The sequence below is a fragment of the Lactuca serriola genome, chromosome 7, assembly GCF_051521515.1.
Source record: "Lactuca serriola cultivar US96UC23 chromosome 7, Lser_US96UC23_V15, whole genome shotgun sequence".
NCBI classification, from domain to species: Eukaryota; Viridiplantae; Streptophyta; class Magnoliopsida; order Asterales; family Asteraceae; genus Lactuca; species Lactuca serriola.
In genome coordinates, this window is record NC_136414.1 from 196,550,737 (window position 1) to 196,568,188 (window position 17,452).

Consider the following 17,452-nt stretch of genomic DNA (forward strand, 5'->3'; position numbering starts at 1 on the left):
TCTACTAGGCTACATCATACGAAACTATGGCTACTGCATAATCCGATCTTCATGTAAGAAGTCCTCATTCTTGATTCCTCGCATTGTTGTCTACTTCATCGAGGATCATGTGGAATGCCCTTGGTTTCGGCGGTGTATTTGGTCTTACAGCTTCGTTTTTCTTTGGACAATTCTTTGAAATATGCCCATCATTTCCATATTCGTAGCACTTCTTGTTGTCTAATGTACAATATCTGGAATAGTGACCGGTCCTACCACACTTATAGCACATCACTTCTCCATCGCATTTTCCGAAGTGCTTCTTCTTGCACTTCTCACACCACTTGGCTCCATTCCTTCGGTCGTCCATGTTAGACTTCGAGAACTTTCCCTTATTATCAGGTCTTGAGGATCCTTCTAGCTTCCTCTTCTCGCCAACTTCAACTTTCTCCATACCCTTTTCTCTTATTTGGGTCTCAACATTCTTGGCTGCCCAGATGACGGCTTTCAAAGTGGTTGCTTGTTTGACCATTGGACCAAAGTCCGCTGGTAATCCATTGGCAAACCTGTTCACCTTGGAAAGTTCCGTTGGAACTAGATAAGGAACAAGCTTCATCTTCTCCGTAAAACTTGTAGCGTACTCGGTGACACTCATTTTTCCTTTCTTTAGGTTCTGAAACTCTTTGTGGATCTTTAGTAGATCCTGCTCAGAGCAGTACTGCATTTTTAGTTACACCAGGAAATCTTCCCAAGACATCTTACTTGCTTCTCCATTGGGCATTGTATCTGCCAATATCTTCCCCCAGCTCAAGACTCCGCTCTTCAGTTGCTTGACTGCAAATATGGTTTTCTGCTTGTTGCTATAGTCGCAACTCTCAAACACCATCTCCATCTTGGAGATCCAGTCCATAATCTCAACCGGCTTCAGGCTTCCGGAAAGACTTGGTGGTTTTGCACTCAAGAAGTTCTTATACCTTCGCCCATCCTTGTTGTTTCCGCTCTCCAGGCCATCCCTTCGTTCACCTTGAGTCCCTACTTGACTCACTTGGCGGCTGTAGTTCCCTTCCTCCGACTGCTCGGGAATCGACTCAGTTTGCTCAATGGGCATGGTAGGTTCGTCCCTATTTTCATGCAACATCTGTCTCATTTCCTCCATTTGTTCAGCTAACATAGCCCGAATCATGGGTTGTACTCCAGCCATGATGACTGGCTCAGGTGCAGCTCCCATTACAACATGTATTTGCTTAATCACCGAGGGCTTTTGATTCCCATTGCCATTTGCGTTCCCGACTCTGCTTCGGGTTTTAGTCATTCGATCTATAGACGTTTGGTGTATAATGACGAGAATTAAGATAGGAAAATTTTTATTTACGATCGACATGTAAATCTTCCTATTATTCTGAAAAGTTACATGTCAGTTCTAATACCGTATCTAAACGTTTAGAAATCTAAACATATAAAATTTCTAGATCCGGTCAGCAACAGACCATAGATCCGTTCAGACATTTAGCATCATAAATCATTTAACACATAAAAGCATGTTAGGCATTTTCACTAAATAAAGCTAGTGCTTGTGTCTATTCAGGTGTATTACCAAAGACACACTCCTCACAATCATTGCTTAAAATTCTAAGTTTAAGTCTAGAAATAAATCCATATTCCTAGTTCGCTTAAACTAATGCTCCGATACCAACTGTGACATCCCCATTTTTACGGCCAGAAAAGACCGATTTTGTTTATGCTTTATAAAAATCAGAGTTCCTCTTTTTAATAAAAATGTGCGGAATTTGTTACCAGTGAAACATGTTAAATACGTTATCAGGGCATTCCGAAAGAAAAATATTTTTAATCATTTTAAAACATTTGGGATGTCATCGTCAATACATAAACATAAGAATAAACATAACTTACATTCATTATCACTAGGGATTTATATCTCCTTAATCTCTCAGTGTAATGTGACTTCATATCAACACCTGTGATATAAATAAACTGAATGGGTCAGGTTGGGAAACCTGGTGAGTACATAAGGTTTTCAACCCACAATAATATAATTATTACGAGAAAATCGATAACTATCGCCGATTGAATTAGAAAAAAAAAATCCAATTAACTACTGATATCAAATGATTCCCAACCTACCATCAATAATTACAAGCGGAAGACAAATCAACACATCAAATAACTAAATTTGGATATATTAATATGATCAAAAGCGGACACTTATGAAGAAAAGGGGCGCTGATTTTTGGGGTTTTTGGTTGAAGGCGAAAGACGAGACGAAACGATGTGCAAAGAGAGTTCTTGAAAGAAAGACGGATGCCATTTGATCAGAAACCGAGAGAAGATTCTATAAACACCATATATGAACAAGCAGAATGCAAAATTGAGAAGCCCTTTTGTAATCGGTTGATCAAACAGTTGATGATCAACGTAGCAGCGGTGTTTCACTCTTTATCTCGCCACTCCACCCAAAGCATACTTGTTTTTGGTATGATGATGAATCGATGATGAAGAAAAGGGTTTGCAACGTGGCCCCTGTATTTTTGAGTTTTTGTTATAATTCTTTCTTTTTAGAGTAAACTTTAGAAACGGTCACTTAATTCTTTGTATTAACTTGTTATTCACTTTGATATAGGATTAATGATTTAAAAATTAAAATACTAAAATTTTAATTTGTATCCGTTCTTAAATCATATGATGAGATGTTATGATGTCTTTTCTCCGTTAATGTCGTTACAACCAATATTATGACAAACAAATAGTACTTAATCTGATTTTGGATTATTTATAATGTAATCAATATGTTATTAAATTTATATTTATATGTAATTGGTCACTTAATGTTTTTTGGTTTCATTATATCATTATAATGAATTTCATTCGGGTAATTTTGTCATATATAAACCTAATGTTAGAGTCATATATACTTATATGAACCAATCATGTCATATTGAATGTCATGGTGGATATCATGTAGGATGTAGTACCATTTTATTTGGTTGAAATTTACTTCAATGGTGTAATAAGAACTTAAAGAAAACTCAATGTCATATTGAATACAATTAAAAGGAAAAGTATATATATATATATATATATATATATATATATATATATATATATATATATATATATATATATATATATATATAACAAATTGTTTACCATTGGTTGCCATTTTATGACATTAATATTTTTTCTTAGTCACCGATCATCTTACAAAAGAAGTCAAGCTTCTATACTTCCTACCTTCCTATTAACCATTTTCCTAGGATTAAGGCTTTGTTAATGTTAGACCATCGCATATACCGGCCACGAGCTGATTCGTGGTTGACGTGGCAACGGTTGTGGTCCGTGCACACTACCCCGACCGGTAGTGGTCGGCTGTTATCGTTGCACTTCGTGGTGGGGAAGACGAGTGAGTATGACGAATAGAAATCCTTGAGCTTCTTTCTCTCTCTACATTTTAATATATATATATATATAATTTTAATAAAAAAAATAAGAGAGATATAATGATATGTATCTCAACTTTTTAGTGATTGAATGTTGTGTTGAGTTGCCACTCACCACTATAGTAATTAGTAGATGTTATAAGGGATGCCCTTAGTGTATAACTTTTTATCAAACAACAAAAATTTGTTAGATACACAAAACACCTAATATTCTATAGCCAAAACACATCTCATTAGAACTAATTATGTAACTTTAATTATTAAAATCTTAAAAATATGTTTGTGTCCTTGGAGTATTTTTTTTAAAGGATGGCGGTATTTCAGATAAAGTTCTATTAATATAAATAATTATATACAATTACACATTAGAAGGCCACACCTATTGAAATAAAAATATCCTTTTGAGAGCCTATACATGGAAACAAACTATTTATGACAAAGAAAACAAATAAAGGATGAAAGAAGCTCTAACCCCTAATTCAAATAGATAAAGAACTTAAATACAACAAAACAAAACCAAATCATAAAGACAAGGAGAAAAACAAACATTGGATGAATAATCAAGACGGTGTTCAGTGACAATATTTTAATTCTGTTGCGTTTTGAAAAAAAAAGTTCTTTAATGACTTGCTTTCCAATACTTTTTTTATAGATATAAATTACTAATTGCGAATAAGACAACACAAAAGTATAAAAGGCTTAATTGATACAAAATATGGTGGATTTTATCTAAAAAGATAAAAGTATTTTATATTTTATATATTTTATCCATAAAATATTATGAAAATAATACTTTTATTATTTGTTTATGTCAACTCTTATCTTCTTAGACTTATTCCTACAAATTAAATTAAACATCAATTATTTTTAGGTTACTTATAATCTTGTGCCCTATAATGGTAATAGAAACAAAAAACCAGATATCTTTGAGTTATTTAATAAAATATCATATATATATATATATATATATATATATATATATATATATATATATATATATATATAGCTATCTTTTAGTATTTTATAACAAAATAACCATATAGATTGTTTAAAAGGTTGTAAATTTTAGATTTTTTTTCTTACAACTTCCTATTTTTAACTGATATTCACAATATATGAAAAGTCACAACATTAGGTAGACAAACTAAATAGAAAAATATAAACAAATGATAATATAGTTTTTTTTTGAAAAGAACTAAATCACATCAAATAAACCTTCATGACCACAAAAACAAAAAAGCAATAACCGGATTAAAGCTCGGGTAGATAGATATCATCCACATCTCCCAAAATGTTTTACTTATTTTAACAAATTTTGTTTTCATAAATATTAATTTTTATTCAATCGTAAGATTTTCCAACCTCACAAAAATAAAATGAATGTCATGATTTTTTTAACAAATTCACAGCTAAAATTTCCGAGTTTCTTTTGTCTTCGTGGCAAAAATACATATTCGTATAAATTTCTAGACTTTATTTATTTATTTAAACATTTAAGTAATCATTTTATGAAAGATGAACGACCACTTTTCAAGATAACTCACCTGATAAAAAGTTGCTTTACAATTTACTTATATAACCATGATCAAGCAATTTTCAAGAAGTTTAGACAAAAGGTTTGGTAGACAAAAGGAAAAAACAATTTGCTCTTGTTGAGAGTCGAACTCAAGACCTCCCGCTTACTAAACGGGTGCTCTAACCAACTGAGCTACGAGAGCTTTTTGCTTCACTGTTTTATGATGTTTAATTTAATTGTTATACATCGATCAAACTACATTTTCATTCCTTGTGATAGTTTGATTTTTTGCTTTTGATAACAGGAATCTATTTTTCTTTTTCGTATCTATTGGTCTTTCATTGTCCACTCTCTTTGAACTCTCTTATGTGGACTTAAATTAGGTTTATGGATGAGTTTATTAAGGTCAATAACTGAGATACGAGAGCTTTTTGCTTTACTGTTTTACAATATATTTATTTTATTAGTTGGATATGGATTAAACTACATTTTCAGTCCTTGTGATGTTTTGAGTTTTTGCTTCTGATAACAGGAATCTTTGAACTCTCTTGTGTGGACTTAAATTAGGTTTATGGATGAGTTTATTAAGGTCAATAACTGAGATATGAGAGCTTTTGCTTTACTGTTTTACAATATATTTATTTTATTAGTTGGATATGGATTAAACTACATTTTCAGTCCTTGTGATGTTTTGAGTTTTTGCTTTTGATAACAGGAATCTTTGAACTCTCTTGTGTGGACTTAAATTAGGTTTATGGATGAGTTTATTAAGGTCAACAAACTGGAAGCATATGCCAAAAAAAGAGGACATAACGCTCATAAATTGAAGTATTTGGTGATCATTTGGGCCCTTTTTGTACTTGTGACCCTTAATTTAAAAATGACCTAAAGTTACTATAAAGGTCAATTTTTCTTTGTTGTAATAAAACATATTTCAATTTCAATAAAGATGTGTAGTATTTTCTACAGGGTGTTGTTGTGCATGTTAAATATCTAGTCCACAACTATTTTCTAGGATGTTTCCGCAGTTGGTTATATTTTCTATGTTTTAAGGTGTTACAGGAAACACAAACTCCTACAATTCATTTTTATTACAACTGAGGAATAACGTGGTTGTATGACTATCTTATCATTTTTATTTGCGTCAATTTAAGTTTGATGGCTGAAATCATGGTTGATTTTTTGTTCAACTTTGCATTTTTTCTAGTATTAATGTAGTCTTTAAGTGTTGCCTTTTCTACACTATGGAAAAGCATAACACAAGTGATCACATCATCTAGCTCCATGTGTTTCTGGTGCAATTTGGGAGTGTGATAAGTTTTGTTTTTCAACGGCTATTCATCATTTACTTTGCAACAACATGGTAGTCTCATCATCCTTGTTGACGACAATCTTTGAATCAAAATCTTGGTGTTGTCAATTGTTGGCAGACAAAGTTTAAGAGCATTAAATAAACCTTTTTGTAGGAAAGGATTTTTGTATAGATTAAGGGGGTGTTTGGCAAATCTTATTTAAAAAAATTTATGATTTTTTGACTTATAACTTATTTGGTAAAATAAGAAGTTTTTAATAAGTAAGGGGTATGTTACTTTATCACTTTTTGACTTATTAGAATTTACCAACAACTATAAGTTGTTTTTTACCCCAACATTCTTTTTGGCTTATACCGGTATCAAACCGGTAATAAGTCAAAAAGCTCATTTTTTAAGCTTTGCCAAATGTTTTTCCTTACTTGGTTGTTGTTTTTCAAGGGAATCCGTCAGGGGTGATTCTACATTGGGTAATGACCCAGTTGCATTTTCACAAGAAAAAATCAAGATCAAGGAGGAAAAAAGCTAGAATCACACTAATTATTGTCTTTATATATATATATATATATATATATATATATATATATATATATATATATATATATATATATATATTATATGATGTTTCTTTACTTAGGGGGTGTTTGTGTAAGTTTATTTTTTTGGGCTTAAGCTTTGTTAGCTTATAAAGTAAAAAAAGTTTGGATTAGCTTATGACTTATAAACTAATAAACTTTTTTTAAAACAATGTTTGGGTTAGTTTATTTTTTATAAAATGACCAAAATGGACATGCTTATATTACACAATTGAGAAAGAGAGTTCTAGTGTTTTGGGAAAAGAAGAATAAGAGTAAATATTTAAATACACATAAATAAGCTCATGCGTTGAAAAAAAAAGTTGAATTGAAATGACTTATGAAAATTGGCTTATTTTTAGGTAAAATAAGTTCATAAGCTTAAGCTAATAAGCTAACCAAAATACTATTTTTTTTATAAGCCCAAAATATAAGTTCATAAGCTAAAATAAGCTAAAAGCTTCAAAAATAAGCTAAAACAAACACCCTCTTATACTTCTTGTACCTTGTCTCCACCTCTAGCAAGTTGCTAATTGTGTGAGAGTTTTTTTTTTAATATATTGTTGATTCTATATATATATATATATATATATATATATATATATATATATATATATATATATATTAAACTAACTATTATTATTATTATTATTATAAATGAGGTATTTACCTTAAATGACAACATTATTAAGAAGTATGCCATTTTGGATTGCGGACTTAATTTTTCTCTTGGATCAGTCTAAGCATCTGCATCACCACTACGAATATAGGGATGTCAACGGGGGCAAACGGGGCGGGGGGTGCATCTCCCGCCCCCGCCCCCGAAATTTCCCCGTCCCCCCGCCCCCGCCCCCGCCCCGAGTCCCCTTTATTTACCTTAAATGACAACATTATTAAGAAGTATGCCATTTTGAATTGCGGACTTAATTTTTCTCTTGGATCAGTCTATGCATCTGTATCACCACTACGAATATAGGGATGTCAACGGGGGCAAACAGGGCGGGGAGTGCATCTCCCACCCCCGCCCCCGAGTCCCCTTTATTTACCTTAAATGACAACATTATTAAGAAGTATGTCATTTTGGATTGCGGACTTAATTTTTCTCTTTGATCAATCTAAGCATCTGCATCACCACTACGAATATAGGGATGTCAACGGGGGCAAACAGGGCGGGGAGTGCATCTCCCGCCCTCGCCCCCGAAATTTCCCTGTCACCCCGCCCCTGCCCCCGCCCCCCGTTTCCCCGCCCCCGATTGATTTTGGGCTACTTTTTTTTTTGTCTAAAAGAAGTTGTTATTTAGGCTTAAAAATTTTATATGTTAAAAATTATACTAACAGCTTAAAAACATGTTTTTTGATGAATTTTGGAAGCTCAAAATCATGTTATAGGTTATTATATTTATATAATTAATATATGTAAATATATGTGTAATTTATTAACGGGGTCCCTATGGGGATTTCGGGACGGGATTGCCTACCCCCGCCCCCGAAATTAAAATGGGGGTTAACCTTGCCCCCGCCCCCGATTTTTTAAAAAAAATCTCCCAAACGGGACGGGGCCCCCACGGGAACGGGGTCCCACGGAACTTTTTGACATCCCTATACGAATAGACCACCTGGTCGCCGGAGATAGAGACCTCATCGGAGCACGGGAATATCAGATCTCCTTCTTCTTTCTAAGTCTGGAAACGACGCCGACAATGAAAGAAAGGATTCTGATTGTTACTGGAGTTTTGTTGCAAGTTTATTTCTTGTTCTTCAAAGATAATTCCAAGAGGAGACTGTGCTTGAGATTCAAAATCATTTGATTCCCATCCTCAGTAACCAAGGCTCAATCACCATTATTGAATGCTTAACGTCCCCAAACTTCAAGTCGCTAGAGATGGTGACACTGTGGGTTCTTGATCTTCTTCTCTGGTGACCTTTGATTTCCCTAGCCCACTATGTCTTACTCTCACCCATAGATCTGATCCATTTATACTTCACCGACACTTGATTTTTGCAAGTGGGTTTTTAGATTTGAGGTTTGGATTTTCCGATTTGATGTGGTTTGATTTTAAGGTTTCGGGTTTTAGATTTGTTGTTTGATTTTGAGATTTCTAGAAGAGGGAATGATAGATGACATGATATAAGGGATGACTAGAGTTTGCTGGTGACCGGAGATGGCTGGTGGTCGGAGGTGGTTGATGGACTGTGGTGGTAGATGTTACAGGAGAAATGCGGAAATGGAAGGGGGTTGGGGATATTTGTTTTTTTTTTTTTTTTTTTTTTTTTATAATTTAAAACTGATAAATAAATAAAAGAAAATAAAAAAAATTATTAAGGGAAAAATAGTCATTTCATGTCAATAGGGACGAAACATGCAAGTTGTAGATAAACGAGGGTCGGTCCGAGTTAATTTTTGAAAATAGAGACTAATCAGGCTTTCTATGCACCCCAGGGACTACCGGTGTAATTTACCCAAAATAATACTGTATTTAAAGAACACTTCTTCGTCGGTTCGTCCCCTGTTGCTTTTTCCCTCCAACGCCAAAAGGAAATTGTCTCCCTACTTTCTCAGTGAATTACAAATCTCTTGATCCAAGCAATTCTGATTCAGAAGCACTACGCTGATCGTTCATACAAATTTTACTTCACATGAAATCTTGATTTGATCCACAGGTATGTAATGTTTGAATTCATATACCATTGACTTACTTAGAGGAACCGATCGCGCATCTTTCAAGAATTTTCGATCCAAAGTTTTCTGCTATATTTTTCGGCCACCATCTCCCACAGTTGTTTTCAGTTTTGAATTTAGGGTTTATCACTGATCACTATTTTTCATATAGTCCTGGATTTAGGGTTTATTGTTGGTTAAGGATTTAGGGTTGATTTTTGATCGAGAATTTTTTCCTTTTGATTGCATATATATCAGTTGGATGTAGAGCTGTATATTCCACCTATGAACACTTTGGAACTAAATATGTTATCGTGTAGATGATGGAAACTAAGAAGATTTACAATTCAGATATCATCTCTTGACCATATCAGTTATATCATTGTAATTGATGTGATTACAAGATTATGTATATGTGATTGTTGTTCAAACATGTTTTTATTGCTATGATTAAGTAGGCATCTTAAATGTTAATAGTTAATATATTTGATTATATCCATAGGTAACGTAGAACCCCTTTTGGCTCTAGGGTAATGCTGCTGATTGAATTCTGTAAAATGGACCACTTTTATGTTTTGAGGCCGAATCTTTCATCAAGGACAAGTAGACACTTGCTCCACCATATGGCAGATATATGGATTCTAACATCTTCCTGAATCAAATGCTTCACATGAATGATGAATCTACTTAAGTCCTATACTCAAGTCTCAAACATACAACTATTAGGAAGCCATGGTCAAAAGTTTTAGAAATTTAAGCATAAATGAGCTACCGATTGTGTGGTAAAAGTGTAACACACATATGGTTTTGTAAAAAAAGAAAAAAAAAAGAAAAAACAAATTGCTCTCGTTGAGAGTCGAACTCAAGACCTCCCGCTTACTAAACGGGTGCTCTAACCAACTGAGCTACGAGAGCTTTTTGCTTTACTATATTACACCAATTTTTCTAGTAATTAGATATGGAGTAAATTACATTTTGGTCCCTGTGCTTTGTTAAATTTATGGTTTTGGTCCAAAAAAGAAACCTTTCTTCCTTTTGGTAATGTATTTCACCGTTTCATAACATTTTGGCTTACTAGGGCATTTTGGTCTTTTCCTTGTGTTCTCTTTTCAAGATTTCCTATGTGGACTTAAATAAGGTATTTGTTAATATGTTCTTCCATGTCTTTATCTTCTTTCGTCTCCTCAGTAATAATGGCCACATGTTCATGTGAAAGAAGTATCTGGTGATAAAAAATATATAGTATATGGTTTTGAAAAAAGAAAAGAAAAAAAAACAATTTGCTCTCATTGAGAGTCGAACTCAAGACCTCCCGCTTACTAAACGGGTGCTCTAACCAACTGAGCTATGAGAGCTTCTTGCTTTACTATTTGGGATACAACATTTTTTTTTATAATAAGTAATTAGATAATATGGATGCATTTGTTTCATGGTTTTTAATTTTTAGCTTCATATGACACTCTGCCTATTGTGAAATTAAACTTAGCAATGTCACTTCAAAAGAAACCTAAGGATGCTGATTCTTGCATATGTTTTGAGGCTCTACATGTATTTAAGAATGTTTGTTTATGTCTTAATTCTCATTCAATTCAATTCAATTCAATTCTTGAGCATATATATATGAGCCACAGGTTGTGTGGGGAAAAAGATAAGGTTTTGTAAATAAGAATTAAAAAAAGAAAAAACAAATTGCTCTCGTTGAGAGTCGAACTCAAGACCTCCCGCTTACTAAACGGGTGCTCTAACCAACTGAGCTACGAGAGCTACTTGCTTTTCTTATTTTACAACATTTCTTATAGTAAAGGGTTAAAGTTGAAATGCTTAACCAACTAATTGATTTGTCCCAAATTGGTTGCTAAATGTTTCTTTCAAGCATTTAGGGTCCTTATACATCAATTTTTTTTGCACCATTTTAACAATCTATATGCAGTTTGCAACATTGCCAAAGTGGATAAAAAGAGCCTAGGATAAAGTGGCATTGATGGGTTTTCAAGCAATGTTAGAAGGTGGAAATTTGTAATGAAAGTTGAAACTTCAGCATATATGAGCCACTGGTTGTGTGAGAAAGAGATAAGGCTTTTTAAAAGGAAAAAAAAAGAGAGACAAATTTGCTCTCGTTGAGAGTCGAACTCAAGACCTCCCGCTTACTAAACGGGTGCTCTAACCAACTGAGCTACGAGAGCTTCTTGCCTTAATATTTCACAACATTTTTCTTTAAGAAGCGTTGGAAACCTTAGAGCATAGATGAGCCACCAGTTGGGTGGAAAACAGATATGGTTATGTAAACAAAGAATAATTATTTTATTCATATTCTATAGATTATCCTTTTCTACTTAATAGGTTTACATAACTATTCTACGATTTAAATGCCATTTGTTTTGTAATAATAACATTTATAGCCACGTGACAGTGTAATATTTATAAATAATCTAATACGAAGTTGGAACGGAATGAGAAGAACAATTGATGCCCTTCAATGATAATTCTTAAATTTTTTTATCAAATCCCAAAATATAAAAACTCAAAAGGCAAGTTTGGTATAAATACGTCAAAACATTTTCCGGCAGTTGTATCAAAGGAATGAGAATCATAGAAAATTGATTGAATATGTTTTGAGAACAATCGTATTTTACTATCTTTTGGTTTTTATTTATGTTTGGGGGTAAATAAACAATAAAGGAATATTTAATAATATTTAGTAAGGGAAAATAGTATTTTACTTCAGACATAACTATAATGAAAGAAAAATACGAGTTGGATTTAAGGACCAAATGCGTAATATTTACCAAATCACAAGACGATTTCATTAATTTACTCTTTAGTGTTTTCTACATTTTTGTTTGTTTTTTTTTTTCCTTTGGAATCATAATTATAATTTATAAGCACTCTAGAAATACATTTTTGCATAATTTCCGAACATCTCCAACATATTTTTATTCATACAAATTAAGCTGCAAAACTTTTAGCTATGGAAAATGATGAGACAGAATAAGTTGGTGAGACAATGTACGTCATCAGTGACGAGTCTAGAATAGAAAACAACGTGATTCACAAATTTTTCAATATACATTTTTCTGCACAAATTCAAAAAAATTATAGGTAAGCTAGGTCATAATTTTTTTTTTAAGATAAGTCCCTAAAAATTTTCAATAATAATTTTATATAAATTAAAATAATTAGGTGGGTCCTAGAACCCACCTTCATTATACCTAGCCTCGCCACTGTATGTTATCATAGGTCTAAATGATTATAAATGATGGTTATTAGGGTATTTCATCAATATAACTAATCATACTGATGCATCATATACAAGTATTGCATGTCAAGGGTACAAGTTTGATGACATTATCATTAATATGATCTGAGGCTCGGTAACATCATTGCCAAAATGATTTTATAGTCTTAAAATTGGACGAAGTTCACAAGGTTTTTGGGAAACTGGTCAATTAACAAACCGGATAGCTATGCGATGATGTAAATTCTATCACTAGATCATGGAATAAGTAGTTTCAGAGTGATTATTATTAACCATGCTATTGTTTTTACTCAGTTAACCATTTTTTACTCAGCTATGCTATTGTTTTGGAAATTGGAGGATGAAGTACATTGCTCAAATAAGCAAAATGAGGATTTCGGGGTCGTGTGATGACCTTACAGGGTCACGTAAGTTCCACAGAGTAGCTAAACATGTGCGTGTGAAATCTGATTAAATGAAGTAGAATATGATGCCATTAAATAAATGTACTTTTTGGAGAAAAAGGCGGAACATGGGTCATGTCCTATGGAACATGGTTGTGTCCCATGTTTTAAGTCCAGAAAAGAGTATATAACATGTCCCCAGTCAATCCTTACTCCTTATTAAAAAAAATATCATTATGCCATAATGTAAGTTGGGTTTATAGTCTTGATGAAGTCATGTTAGATCATGTTATTAACCATGTTAACTTTTTTACTCACTTAACCATTTTTAACTTATAGATTTAAGATATAATGGATTAATGGGAGTGTTTAGGATCGACTTTTCAAATCTTATATCTATTTGATTAACATCACGTATAATTTTGTTAGTTTAGATTTTTCCTCTAAAAGTAGCTGTTTTATGCCAACTTCTTATTTGTTTATTTTTTTTTCATACTTTTATGAAAAAAGATATAGTTTGTCCTTTAAAAACAATAATTCGTTACATATTGTTTTCCCTCTAAAACAAATAGGGAACTGTTTTTCTGATTTTACAAACCTCTCTTAATCCTAACAATTGTAGTTTAGAAACTCCTTATTGATAATTTATACAACTGTTCTTTATATCCATCTTGATTTGGTTGACAACTATTATGACGATGTTAAGAAGAACTGCATGCCCAACTTGATCAAAAGTGTTGAAATCTTGAGCATAGATGAATCAGTGGCTGTGTGACAAATAAATAAGGTTTTGTAAATAAGATTTTTTTTCTTGCAAAAAGTCCTAAAATTTTGGCATACTTTACGTTTAGTCCCAATTTTTTATGAAATAATCTAGAAAACCGGCTAACATTTTCAGTTTAATCCTTTTTTACATTTTCCAAACGCAACCTGCTAAGTGGAAATGTGGTTGATGTTTTTTTATTTTTAATAGAAAAGCCCCAAATGTTTGGGCCAATTTACGTTTAAGTCCCAAATTACTTTTTTACGGAAAAGTCTTGAAAGCTAGCTAAAATTTCCAGTTTAATCATTTTTTACATTTTTAGTTTAACTTGTTGAGGCAGTGTGCCAAGGTTTGTGGTTGATATGACATGGCGTGGCAACATGTCACGTCAGCGCCATTGCTTACTTAAAAAAATCAGTTTTATTTTGGGAGAAAAGAAGGGGAGGGGGACTCGAACCTGTGACCTCCTCTCCCTTCCTAAGGAAGGGCGCTAATGTGACATGCCACATCAGTTGCCATGTCAAGCCACCTCAACCATCCTTCCTCCTTGGCATGCCACCTAAGCATATTAAATTGAAATGTAAAACAGGGTTAAACTGAAAATGTTAACCCGTTTTTCAGGATATTATCTTAAAATAATAATTTGTGACTAAAACGTAAAATGGTCCAAAATTTTGGAACTTTTCTACAAAAAAAATCAACCACCTTTCCACCTTGGCTGCTCACCTCAACAGGTTACTTGATGAAAAGGTAAAAAATGGTTAAACTGTAATGTTAGCTAGTTTTCATGTCTTTCTCATAAAAAATTAATATGGGACTAAAACGTAAGGTGGACCAAAATTTTGGGACTTTTCTACAACAAGTCTAGGAAAAGGATAACTGTTTGCACTTGCTAAAGAGATGGAAATGGAAGAGCATAGAGGAAATGGAAGCAAACAATATTTAAAAAGAGCATATAATGCTTACTGGTGAATGTTTTAAAAATCATAATCAGTATGTTTTGCATTGAGAGTCGAAATGGTAGTAAAAAATATCTAAAAAGGCATAAAATTGCTAATATGTCTTTTATTTAAACAACAATTTTTTTTTAAAAAGCTAGCTAATTTTCAGAACCAAAAATAATTTTTATTATGCTTTGGAAATGATGATACTTTATTTGTGGAAAATTTTCAATATATAAAAAATATTTTGAGTACAAAATTGTCTTAAATAAAATTCTAAGGATGTCATAGTTAATACATATACATAAGTTACAGTGTAAAGACATAATGGTCCTGAACACCATTGCAAGCTTTCTTTTAATCACTCAAAATCCTAATCAAGTTCTAGTGGCTTGAGTCTTGATACCTATGATGCATACAAACTGAGTGAGTCAGGTTGTCAAACCTAGTGAGAAACATAGGGATTTTAATCTCACAATGTTATTATATATATATATATATATATATATATATATATATATATATCTTAACCCTACAAAACCAACTAATACTAAACAACATATATAAATAATTCCGATTTGGATATTTATAAAACCTCATACCCATACATACCCACCCTAATCGATCCTCACAGATCCTATTCCATAATTATCAGGAAGATAAACCATTTAGAAAGGACTTGACTATATCGCTAGGGGTTTCCTTGGCTAGAAAAAGTCACAAAGGCACTCGTGCCATCAAAGTATCTGAAGAATATGGTATCCCATTTCATCTACGTCTGTAGGTTATAAAACCACACTAGCAACGTAATTCATAAGACCATCTAGAATGATCAAGTGTTGTCATCTTACTATGAGAGATGACCAGGCATATCATTACAGTTGCCTGATCTGGACCCACCATTTATGGTCATCCAAAAAGGAATACAATTTGTACTCCAGTATGTATTTTTGTACCATCAAATCTGAAAGTGTCAAGGAACATAACTCTACTCTCCATTCCTAACTTACACACATGCCTTGAATAAGACTACCCGATATCAAACATAATTGAACTAGGTATCTATAATAAGTCCTACCTTATTAACGAGCAAAACTAGTAGACTCCCAATACAAATTTTGTTTAGACAACACTATCCTAATTTAGTGTATATATTTTAACACGAATAATTAGGTATTAATATACTTTTATCCCTTTCCTTTAATAATACCTCTATTATTATTATTATTATTATTATTATTATTATTATTATTATTATCATGCAATAAAAGATATATATCTCTTAACATATTTAGAACCATATCTCGTTCGCATATCATATATCATCAAATACATTTCTAACACATAATCCAGACAATAAACATATATCTCACATATAAACTTTTCACTATATATTTAATACTTTAATAAATACTTGTATTAAAACCATGTTCATGAAAGAGACTATGCATTCACCTGACTTATGTAGGTGATTGGAGAATTCTGCAGCGCTCCGCCAAACACCTTGACTTTTCCTTTGATGTGACCTAAGTACGATTTATACTGAGTATTACTCATGGTGACTAATGATAGTCTGTAACATCCAAATTTCCAAACCAATTTTTTCGTTTTTAAATTCATATAAAAACATTGTTCAGAAAAACCATCTCAAGAATTTAACAAACATCAAATACAGATCATCATCAAAATTTTAAAGTGTCCCAAAATATCCGAAATCATAAACTGCATGAAGCTTAGTAAGTTCCCCAAAATACCGCATACAACACAACACAAAATAAACATGTATATGTTATCAGCAACCATGGAGACTACCCGAAGTCTCATCGCACATAATAACACATAGACACAACTGGTCATTACATATATAAATGTATTCTACCACATAGGTAAGAATGGCGATGAGACTCACCTTGCGTAGATGAGTGATAGAACTCACACCTGAACTGCCAGAACTAGACTCCGCCTATTAATTACACCAATTAACCCTAATTAATAGTTAAGGTAATTTTCCATACTCCACTAATCCCAAGCCAAGTCTAATCCACATTTAGGGCAAAAGACCATTTTGCCTATTCCAAACCCAAACCCTCACCAATCCACCTAAGGCATAATTGGTCAAAAAGTCAAACGAAAGTCAAAGGTCAGCACTCTGACCGTTACATGTTGCATACTTAGCTCTACATTAGGGGTAGAGCGCAAGGCAGGAAAGGTTTAGGTTGACTACGTTAGGCGTAGCCAGAGTTATGCTCGACATACACGACTTACCTCAAAACTCAACTTTTAAGGTCTTAATCATTAAGACACTTTACCCCAACCTCATATCTGACCCTAAAAGATATCCTAATCCACAAAGCCTCTGACTTTATGCCTTTGCATGGATAAAGAAAGCTTAATCCCAAAACCTTAACATTTCACTTCACCAAAAACTCCATAACTCATGCATGGATAAAAGGAAAGAGCCAAGTTAGCATTTTTATGAGTCTATGTACCCTAAAATGTCTGAAAGGAGATCTCATATGCTCTGGAGTATTCCGTACTCACCATCTCCATCGAAGATCCAGTCCATAATCTCAACCGGCTTCAGGCTTCCGTAAAGACTTGGTGGTTTTGCACTC

General features: G+C 33.0%; 1 long non-coding RNA gene and 5 other non-coding genes across 6 annotated transcripts; 1 reads left to right on the plus strand and 5 right to left on the minus strand.

Moving 5' to 3' along the window:
- Window positions 1-5,078: 5,078 nt before the first annotated feature.
- TRNAT-AGU (transfer RNA threonine (anticodon AGU)) lies at window positions 5,079-5,152 on the minus strand. Its single transcript has one exon. It is a non-coding gene; the product is annotated as a tRNA-Thr (tRNA).
- Window positions 5,153-9,331: 4,179 nt separating this feature from the next.
- On the plus strand, window positions 9,332-11,831 carry LOC145063091 (uncharacterized). Its single transcript, XR_013687839.1, has 2 exons — window positions 9,332-9,496; window positions 11,425-11,831. It is a non-coding gene; the product is annotated as an uncharacterized LOC145063091 (long non-coding RNA).
- Window positions 10,336-10,409, minus strand: TRNAT-AGU (transfer RNA threonine (anticodon AGU)). The gene has a single exon. It is a non-coding gene; the product is annotated as a tRNA-Thr (tRNA).
- On the minus strand, window positions 10,776-10,849 carry TRNAT-AGU (transfer RNA threonine (anticodon AGU)). The gene has a single exon. It is a non-coding gene; the product is annotated as a tRNA-Thr (tRNA).
- Window positions 11,185-11,258, minus strand: TRNAT-AGU (transfer RNA threonine (anticodon AGU)). The gene has a single exon. It is a non-coding gene; the product is annotated as a tRNA-Thr (tRNA).
- TRNAT-AGU (transfer RNA threonine (anticodon AGU)) lies at window positions 11,604-11,677 on the minus strand. The gene has a single exon. It is a non-coding gene; the product is annotated as a tRNA-Thr (tRNA).
- Window positions 11,832-17,452: the final 5,621 nt, after the last annotated feature.